This window comes from Protopterus annectens, chromosome 8.part1 (genome assembly GCF_019279795.1).
Source record: "Protopterus annectens isolate FY-2018-M chromosome 8.part1, PAN1.0, whole genome shotgun sequence".
NCBI lineage: Eukaryota > Metazoa > Chordata > Ceratodontiformes > Protopteridae > Protopterus > Protopterus annectens.
Window position 1 is genome coordinate 52835893 of NC_056742.1, and position 11079 is coordinate 52846971.

Below are 11079 nucleotides of genomic sequence, written 5' to 3' on the forward strand. Positions count from 1 at the left end.
AACTGATCAGCGATGCCACCTCCTCTCTGTATGCCCTTTCATCCTCATTTGTGATGAGCCCCATGACTGGTATCATCAGCAAACTTGATGATATGGTTGGAGTTGTGCTTGGTATAGCAGTCATGGGCTGAGATGGTGAATAACAGTGGGCTGAGAACACATCCCTGGGGAACCCCTCTATTAATCGTGATACACTTTGATGTGTTCTTACCCAAACACACCCTCTGTGGTCTCTCAATCGCTTAACTTCAGGATCCAGTTACAGAGATGTTTACTGATTCCTGTATATGCCACACATATGTTTACAGATGCCTGTATATGCACACACACACACACACACACACACATATATATATATATATATATATATATATATATATACATATATATATATATATGTGTGTGTGTGTGATATAGATTAGATATAGGTATAAAGACATACAGTAGCTATATAAATATAAATATAGATAGATTTACCCAAAGTAGAAAACAAAAACTGAAAAAGAACAGTAAACCACAAACAAGAGATAGTGGGAAGATGAATTGTTCATTATTGAAATAAAGGAATACTGTAAACAGAAAAGAGATAGGGTAGGTTTCACAGTGAAATAAAAACAATGAGAAAACGTTTGAGCGCTATGCAGTACAACTGAGATCAGGATTAACAAAAAGACTGAAAGATCTGTGAATCACAGCATAGGCAGGTGGTAAAGTAATGAATGATAAGAGTAGCAAATCCATTCAGGCTTTTAATCATGCATGGGAAACAGCTGTTTGAGAGCTGTAATGGAAGGGAAAAAATGTGTACTCACCATAACGTTAGATCTTTTGCTATGATTCTTTCAAAAGTTTTTAAGCTTGCATTCTAGTGATAGCATCCCTCCATAATAAAGTGGCAAAGCTTACTTACCTGTTTTGAGCGCATAGGTGGACAGGACCACTGGGGCTCTTTTACAGCCATTATCTTGTAACAATTAAACAATGCAAAAAATGTGTAATACAGTTTAAGTAGTAGTACAAAAGGTATACAAACACAGTGACATACCTTAAAATGATATAACAGGACTGACAATGTATACTGATTATACTATAAAACCCAAGGCAATGTAATGGCTGTATTCTAGAAACACTAACCAATGAACAAATATTTTCATAGGAGACACTGGTGTTTTATATAAAATGGGTATGTTGCTTCCAGCTGTTTTTAAAAAGAATTATAAATTACTTCCTCCTTCTCTTATCATTGAGACAAGAAAGGCACTTGTTTGAATTCCCTCAACAGGGTACCCTATGGGGCTGGGGGCTAGTGACAACTCCATAAATTTCAGGAAACAGAAGAAGGAAGTACTAAATTGCATTGAGAGCCATATAAAAAAGTTATTTTCTTATGGAAACCACTAATAAAATTGCATTATTATATCACAAGCTCCTATATCCTCTTCTACATGTTGGATATAATAACAAGCAGTAGAAAAAGGTGATATAAGGATGAAAATCCCATAAGCAAAGGTGTAAAAAATAAAAAAAAAACAATATTCAAAATCAAAATTTGTTACTAGAAATTATTGCAGGATTGGTATACCACTGGAGACTTTTAGCTCTGAATACCATTTTAATATTTGGTGCTTGGTTGAAATAGAAAAAAAGACAAATTAGATGCAGCATAAGTATTGCCAACATTGATTATTATCATCATCAACAACCCCCTTTTCCTCATTTCTACGACGAGTCATGCTGTCTTATCAACTGTTGCCATCTCTCTCTATTCAGTGCCACTCTCCTACCTTCTCTGACAGTCATGCATGACTGTAGCAGGTCACACTCCATCCATCTCTTTGCAGGATGCTTTCATTTCCTCTTGCATTCTTTCTGTCTGTCTCAAATCTTCTTCATCAGATTGTCTTCTGATTTTCTGCACTTGCTAAAACACCATAATCTTTTCTCTTTGACCTTCTCTGCAACTACAGCTACTTTGGGTTCTCCTCTGATGTCCTCATTTCCTAATCTGTCCCACAGTGTGCACTATACCACCAGTTTCAGGCACTTCATCTACATCACCTCTAGCTTCCTCAACTGCTCTGTCTTTAGTACCCAGGTTTCTATACCATGCAGTAGTACTGGGCAGGCCACTGTTTTGTACACCTTACTTTTCAGCTTCTTTGGCATTCTTTTGTCATACATTACACTTGACACTCTGAGCTGCAGCCCCTCTGATTCTAGCTTTGACCCCTTCATTCAGACTTCCTTTCTCTACAATCACCCCTCCCAGATACCCAAAGCTGTTATTCTATCTTAATTCTCAGCTTCTTCTGGTTTCCACATTTGCTGCCATTACAACTGTTTTATCTGTAGAATGTTCCAACCTATATGCCTTGAGTTTTGCATTCCATTCCCCTATCTTTAGCTGAAGTTCTTGCTCAGAGTCTGCCTGTAATGTCACATTGTCTGTATACAGCAACTTTTGTGATCTGTCCCCTCCAGGCTGATTACTGTTGTAAGTTCATCACAAGTACGAACAGCAGTGGGCTCAGGACTGAATCCTGATGCACATCCACTCTCACTGGTAACCCCTTTACGAGACGGAATACTGTCCATACTCGAGTCTTTAGTTCCTTGAACATAACCTGCACTAATTCTACCAATATTTCTGTGACTTTGTACTACCACAGGACTGCCCAGATCAGTGTTCTTAGGACATTGTCATTTGCTTTCTTCAAGTCTAGGAATACCCATTTGGGCTCTTGTCATTTGCTTTCTTCAAGTCTAGGAATACCCATTTGGGCTCTTCCCTCCTCTCTAGCTTCTTCTCAATTATCTGTCTCACTACAAACATTGGGCTGGTTGTGCTGCATCCTGATATGAATCTGAACTGTTCCCCTCCCATCTTACCTTCTACTACCTTTCATATTCGATTATCACTCACCCTTCTCCAGAACATTCATGCAATGTGACAGGCGTATGATGCCTTTGTACTGCCCACAGTTGTGGAGGTCACCTTTGTTCTTAAACACTGGCACGAGTATGCTTATTCTCCAGTCATTTGAGCCTATTTTCCCTGACTTCTATTTCATTAGTGTTGCTCTTACTTCTTCTAGGGTGGGATCCTCTTCTTTTTTCACCATAGGCTGTGTCTGGGGTAGTACAACTTCTGTGAGGTTTTCTTCATTCAGAAGTTGCTGAAAGTAGTCCATCTATCTGCCTTGATTTTCTGTGTATTGTTGAGTAGGTTGTTGCTGGCATCCCTTATGAAAGGTGTCTGATGACAATCTTCTTTATCTTTTTATCTTTTGCCTTGCAATCTTATACAGTTTTTATTTGGGCCAGCTACCAAGTCACTTTCCAGAAGCTGGTAGAGTGCATCTTATGCCTTGTTCTTTCGTATTTAAACTCCTCTGTCAGCCTCTTTGTTATCCAACCAGTATTCCTTCTTAGCCTGGTCCACTTTTTCTAACTCCCACATTTTGCTGCATTCCTCCTTTCTTTTGATGACTTCCTAGATGTCTACATTTCACCACCAACTTTTATGTACTTCATTACTAAATCTGGAACAGCCACATACCTGTTCTGTAGCCCTTACACGTGCTGTTTTAAGGCACTGCCATTCTTTTTCAGCTCTACCTATTTCCGCTTCTTACTGAGGTGCTAGAGCCCTGAGTAATTCCTTGAACTCTTGTGCTTTCAACCTAATCTCTATTGACTGTAGAGCCTTTTCTGACCACTGTCTGTAGCTGATTGTAGCAATGAGTTGTTTATTCTGTGGGCCAACTGTCTCACTGATAATGACTTTGTAATTGCTGGTTCTACCCTAGTTTCCTTTCCTTACTAGGAGCAAGTCTAACTGAGTTCCATGTTGGCCACTATGAAGCCATTTGCCAGACAGAAGTCTAGAATAGCCTCCCTTTCTTTATTTCTGTTGCTCCACCCATGTGGGCCAAAGCAGTCATCATATCCTGTTCTGTCTGTCCCAATGTGTGCAGTTAGGTCACTCTTCATATTGTCCAGCATTATCTAGTAGGCTCTGCAATTGCAGTCTAGATGCACTCTTTTTTTCACTAGCACAACCCCGCTGTGGGGCATAGGCTGCAATTTTGAATAATGCTCTATTGTAGTCTAATTGCCATGGTCTGTCACTAATTTCGATGATTTCCTTCACTGTTTTCTGAAGCCTCTCCCTCACCATGATTTCCATACCCTTTCTAGTCCATTTTCCAGCTAAACAGTAGCAGTCTGGCTTTGCTGTACTACCTTTCCATCTTGTCTCCTGGGTACATAAGATGTCCAGCATTCTCCTTAAGATCATGTCATCCACTTCCAAGTTCCATCCTGTCAGTGAAGCTATGAGTGCAGCAATTCTTAGTTCACATTTGGCAGGTTGATTGGTTTTATGTCTAGCTTCTTCCCAACAATGCTATCCCAGGCAATCCAAGTTGGGCAACTGGACACCAGTCAGTAGATTATTGACCCACGGATGCTTGGCTTTACGGTGGGTGCACACTGGCACATATACCTCTCCTACCACTAGAACGGGTACTGGTATAGGTTAGAGTAGGCTGGGTCTTCAACCCATTAATCACTAGTAAATAACCGTGCCCATTTAGTGCATTAATCAACATGACTGAATTGCCTAGAGCCTATTTTTACACCATAGGGTGACTAGCCCTTACACAACATACAGTCTGTGATCTGTGTTCTCTTATGTTGAGGATACTGGCACACCACAGATGATGCCCAAAGTAGTTGGTCTATACAACTCTACCCCTATAGGCTACCATCTAGAGTCTGTGCTGCTGCCTTTAGCCCCATTCTTGAGTGAGTTTGAGGTGGAAACATTCATTATATTTTTGAGAGGTGGGAGGAACCCTCAAACACTCAGAGAAACCATGCAGTTCCATAAAGGCACTGGTCAGAGTTCACAGGATTGAATCGTGTACCTTACACATTGGAGGTGACTCCCTTAACCATTACACCAATGTAGAAAAATGACATCAAGGAAGCTACTGGTCTGAGGAACTGAGTATTAGATGAGCACAACAAGGTGTAGATGCATTTTTTTTATTACCAGTAATATAGCTTCATTTTGTCATCTTTGGCACAAGGGAAATTACTGCAGAGTGTTTTATAATGGTGACATTGAGCCACATGCAGTGAATTATGAGCCAGTGAATATGTCCATACAAATCCAATGAGTAATGGATATCTTCTCTCTTGATGAAATGCTTAATAGAAAACAGCAAGAAGGATATATTCTAGCTATTCTGGAATGCTTTCTTTGCAATGAGTCAAGATTTAACTAAAGGCATGCTTTCTTTATAAAAGGAAATGAAAGTTACGACACTGTCCATTTTTATTTATTCCCTGTCCATACAGTTTAGGTAAATGCAAACTTGTCTTACAGGCAACCATTCTAAGTAAACAGTCAAGATCTGTTCAGAGTGAAAGGGTCATGCATAAAGCTAAGGTTGGAGGAGAGCAATGGTTATAAGTCAGAAATGTATCTGAGAATGGTCTCAACTAGTAACTGAGGAGGGAGAAAGATGAAAGACACAAGCACTCAGGTCACCCCAAGGCAAGTACAAATATGACTCAGTCATTGTCCATGCTGGTGTGAATGACCTGAGACGTACCTCCCTGGACTACATGAAAACAGACATAGAGGAGCTCTCTGAGCATGTAGCCCAGGCTGCTATGACCCTGACCTAGAGTAGCATCTTACCCTCACCAAGAATGATGCCACAATATGAAGACAAGATGATCAATTTCAACAATTGGCTTAAGTATTGGTGTCATTCAAAGGAGATCCAATGCCTGTCTGCCTGGGATGACATGCTCAACAAGCCACGATGCTTCGCTAGGGACGGCTTGCACCTGTCACCCCTGGGCTTTCGGATATTGGCAAAGGCTCTTGCCACTCCCATAGTGCCTTTTTTAGGCAAGGCTCAAAAGACAAACCCACCTCCATAGGTATCACAAGGGATAAGAAACTAAGAGTAATGCTACTCAACGCCAGCATGGAGAACATCGATATCTGTGCAGTAACAGAAACCTGGTTCAAGGCAACCGAGAGCACCCCAGCACTACCAGGTTATATCTCATACCATGTTTTTAGGCCCCAAAACTTGGACTGAACCACAAAAGGAGAGGGAGTATCAATATTCGCCAAAGATACCCACACCTCCAGGTTGGTGGCACAGCACGAAGCATTAGAGACAATCCATGTGCAACTAACAGTGGGTAAAACTGCCTTCCAGTTTATAGCCTGCTACAAACCACCCTCCCAAACCCAGGAACCCCAATCAGCCTTCCTGAGAACACTGGAAAATATGAAGGTCTCTCCAAACACCATTATATTGGGCGACTTCAACTACCCTAACATAGACTGGGAGCATTACTCTAGCTCCAACACCCTAGCCCAAAGGTTCCTAGAATTTATAAACTCAAATGCTATGGAACAACTTGTTGCCACTCCCACAAGAGGGGAAAACATACTGGACCTGATCATCACCAACATGGGGACTCTATGCTCCAGACCAGAAGTGTATCCCTCACTGCTAAGATCAGACCATAAACTAATCTCACTAGATATTCACATCCCGACCCCAGCCCCTGCCCAGAAAACCACAGTGAAAAACTTCTCTAAAGCAAATTTCACACACCTCAAAACCGAGGTGGAATCCTTCAAAGCCCCCGGGCATGTGGAAAATACGGCCCAGACCACAGAATCCTTTATAAATGCATTCTATGAACACCTTCAGGAATGCATGGATCATGCAATCCCAAATAAAACCAAGGCCCAATCCTCCAAAGTTAGGCGTCCTGTCTGGTGGACCCCAGCCATAAACAAACTATACAATAGAAGGAGGAAGCTACTACATGATAGAGCAAAATCCCAAAAAGGGAAGGCATCTCTGTTCAGTATTAGCAAAAAACTACGGGCACTCATAAAATCGTCTAAGGCCAGCTTCGAGAGAAAAATTGCACAGGACACTAAGGATAATCACAAGGCTTTCTTTAGTTATGTTAGGAACCTGGGTGGGAATTCCCAGATATGCTCAGAATTAGTCCAAAATGACAAAAAATACACCAAACCCACAGACATTGCCAATATCCTAGCTGACAGGTTCAGTGCAAACATCTCCCCCCCTTCCCCACCAAAAGGGCAAATATCTATCCCAGCAGAGTGCTGCCCCCCTGACATCTCAGATGCTCAGGTAAGAGCCACCCTCTCCAAAGCAAAAAGCACAGCATCAATGGGACCAGACGGTGTACCGGGCTGCATCCTACATGAACTCCAAGAAGAACTAAACCCAAACATAAAACTACTGTTCAATCTCAGCCTTACTACAGGATATGTACCCAAAGAGTGGCGTACAGCAACAGTGGTCCCTCTCCACAAAGGTGGTGCCTCAACGGATCCTGGAAACTATCTTGGTCTGCAAAGCTATGAAAAGGATCATCATGGACCTCATAAATAAAGATATTGGGGACCTACAGACACTGGATCCTACCCAGTTCGGCTTTCTTAAGGGCAGATCCTGCCTCATAAACCTGGTTGATTTCTTTGAAACAGTCACCAAGGCCATTGACGAGGGGAAGGTGGTCTACACAGCCTACCTGGACCTTGCAAAAGCCTTCGATACAATACCCCACTCGGGCATTATAGATAAGCTCACCAGCTTAAATATAAACCCCTATGTCACTAGATGGGTTGCAAACTGGCTCAAGGACAGAACCCACATGGTTAGAATTGCTGTAGCCATGTTAGACTCCAAACCAGTTACAAGTGGCGTCCCACAAGGCTCAGTCCTGGGACCTCTCTTGTTCGGTATATATTTCTTGGAGGTACAGGCTGACATGGAAGGACTGTGGCTGACCAAGTTCGCAGATGACTGCAAACTGGGCGCCATAATAGACTCTCCAGCTGACACAAGCATCCTAAAATAGAAACAGACAACTGGTGCCAGAGCCATGGCCTCAAGCTAAATGCCAAAAAGTGTATAGTCATCCCCTTTGGCAAAAACAAAGTGCCCACAAATTACCTCATAGGTGGTAATCCATTAAGTACGGAAGAAGTAATTAGGGACCTGGGGACCCAAGTTGATAGCAATCTCTCATTTGACAACCACGTGGCCAAAGTGGTTAGAAAAACATTTTATATAGCCCACCTAATCATGAAGGGATTCACATCTATATCAGGGGAGGTCATCGTGCCTCTTTACTCATCCCTCATCAGGCCCATAATTGAGTACAATGCCCCTTTTGGGATGTACCTTACCAGACACCTGCAGCAACTGGAAAGACCCCAAAGGTACCTCACCATGAGGATCAAAGGGCTCAGATGTCATATGCTGCCCGGTTAAAGAAACTCCAGCTCTACTCAGTGGCATACCGCCTGCGCAGAGGCGATCTGTGCCTGACGTATAAAGCCATGTCCAACCTGGAATTAATGGACATGCTGCACCTCAGAAAATCCAAATCCCATCGAGCTACGCACTCAAGAGACTTGAACCTCAGCACTGAAATAAATAGGACATGCTGGAGGGACAGATTCATAACCCAGAGGCTCCCTTCACTCTGGAATAAAATCCCAGTCCAGGTTAGGCAAAGTCCCTCATTGACTCTCTTCAAGAGGAATCTTGATGAGTGGATGGGAGATAGTAGGTTTACCCCGGGTATCACTTCTGTGTCACTGTTAGACAGAGGCACAGTATACTAACCTCGAAAAAGGGCATAGCAAAATTCACTTAAAATGGGTGGCGAAAGCCAAACACACTCTGGCTAGGCTTATAAATGCCCTAGGGCAGATAGCCTAGTATGAACCTATGAACCTATGAACAATATTGTCCTAAGTGAGAAGAAAGAAAGCACATGGATCTAATGTGATTTCTCTAATGATCATTTTGAACCTCTAAGCACTTGGAAAAAGCCCACAAAGACCTCTGGATGCAATAAGAATATTTAATAGTCACTCCACTTGGTAAAGAATAAGACTCTTAAAAATACCCCTTTGGGTCACAGTACATACACATTAATGCTTTTACAGAATAATGAACAGCGTTTTCATCTCCAAACAGACTTCTTCAGATGGAAAATGTATACTAAGTAAAACTCTGTGTGTATATATACTGATTACTTAATTGGAAAAACATTTTCATTGGCAGGACATTAAATATCTTGCATTTTGTATAAAGCAATCATAAAAGAAGCTGAGTGTTATTTAAAAACACTAACATATACATAAGTGTAAAACTATTTGTATTAAATATATAAAGTAGCTATACTATATATAGTAGCTATAGACACATATATATGTGTGTGTGTACACACGGGTATGTATCACTTCACGTAAAACTCATTTCACTGACAAATAGTATTCTAATGCAATTGGAAGGTATATATCATTTTCCCCACTATCTGCGGTGGTGGTGCTGCAGTAGCGTTGTCGCCTCACAGTAAGACGCTGTCTGGTTCGATTCTTAGCTAGAGCGTCTTCTGCATGGAGACATGCGTGAATGGGTGTACCTTCGTTGAAGGTTGTGCGTCAGGGCTGGTAACTCGGCACGTAAAAATCAACTACCAATCATTAGCTGACCAGAGTTCCGCTGTGGCGACCCCTAACCAGGAAAAGCCAACATATCCTTTTCCCCACTGTAGTGTGATCCTGGTGTTAGTATATACATCAAGAGGGGGTGTGGGGGACGTGGCCCCCCACCTAGTTGTCTTTTACCAAATAATGTAAAACAAAACCAGACAGCATAAAACCAAAATAAGTGGGGGGCTACGTACCCCAGACCCCCCTTTCCCCTTAATATACATACTAACACCAGGATCGCACTACAATGGGGAAAAGGACATTTACCTTTGACTTGCCTTATTGTACTACTTGTTAGTGAAATGAGTTTTAGGTGAAATGAGTTTAAGGTGAAATGAACTTTAGGTGATTTGGTTTAGGTGAAATGAGTTTTAGGTAAAGTGATACATACCCATACACACACACACACACACACATATATATATATATATATATATATATATATATATATATATAAAGAGATATTCATAGATAAATAGGTATTGATTATATAGATAGACAGTAATTCCAATTGGCAGGAGGGGTGAAAAGAGAGGAAGGACAGATGTAAGGTGGAGCCAGTAGAGGGTCACAAAGAAAGAAATTATAGATGCTAAATATGGATACAATTGAACACAGAATGTAATAAAATATGGGTTGGTATTTCTGGCCAGTTTTGGGTTGAGTTAACAGAAGTAGGATCATAATCATCATCATCAGCCCCCCTTTTTCCCATTTTTTTACATGGGGTCGGGGTATCATGTTAACTATCGCCAGCTCTCTCGATTCAGTGCCATACTCCTGCATTTTGGTGATTCGGTCATGTTAACAGAAATAGGATATTGGATAGAAAATATGGATATGAGTATGTTGTAAAAGTCTAATAAATAGCAAAGTATACAGAAAAATGGCATTACTATATTAATTTGTTTAGATTCAAAAAGCGTGCAAAGACAAAACCTTTGAAAATCAATCTTTCTCTCACACACATAAAGTGATTGCAGTAATGGTAATTAACAAATACACACAGATAACACACACATTGCAGTGATTTGCCTGTAGTTTTTGTGATTGTCCAATTGGTTTTAAGTTTATTGAAACAAACATTAAATATTTAAAAATGTGAAAGTAGTTAAAGAAACATAACATCTTTATCACAAAGTAAACCATCGGTTAAGGAAGTGTGTGGAAGTTAAATTTAAAAAAATTGAGACTTGTCAAGTAAGGCATCAAAAGCAATGCTGCACTTGGGCATTCATAGCACTTACATTTTTTCACTGAGCAGTCTGCTCCACTTTTGCAGTCCCTTGCTCTACATTGCACAGTCTGTTTAAAGTGGCTGTGCCAAATCTGAGAAGCCCTTTATATGAATATAAAAGGATCAACAATATACTTTCTACAGTATATTTGCTCAACAGCATTTGTACAGCTGATGTAGACCACCCTTTAAAATAAAATTTGCATTTTGTTGAAACTTTCATTTCCACATCTAGCCATTTAGCATGTGTAAC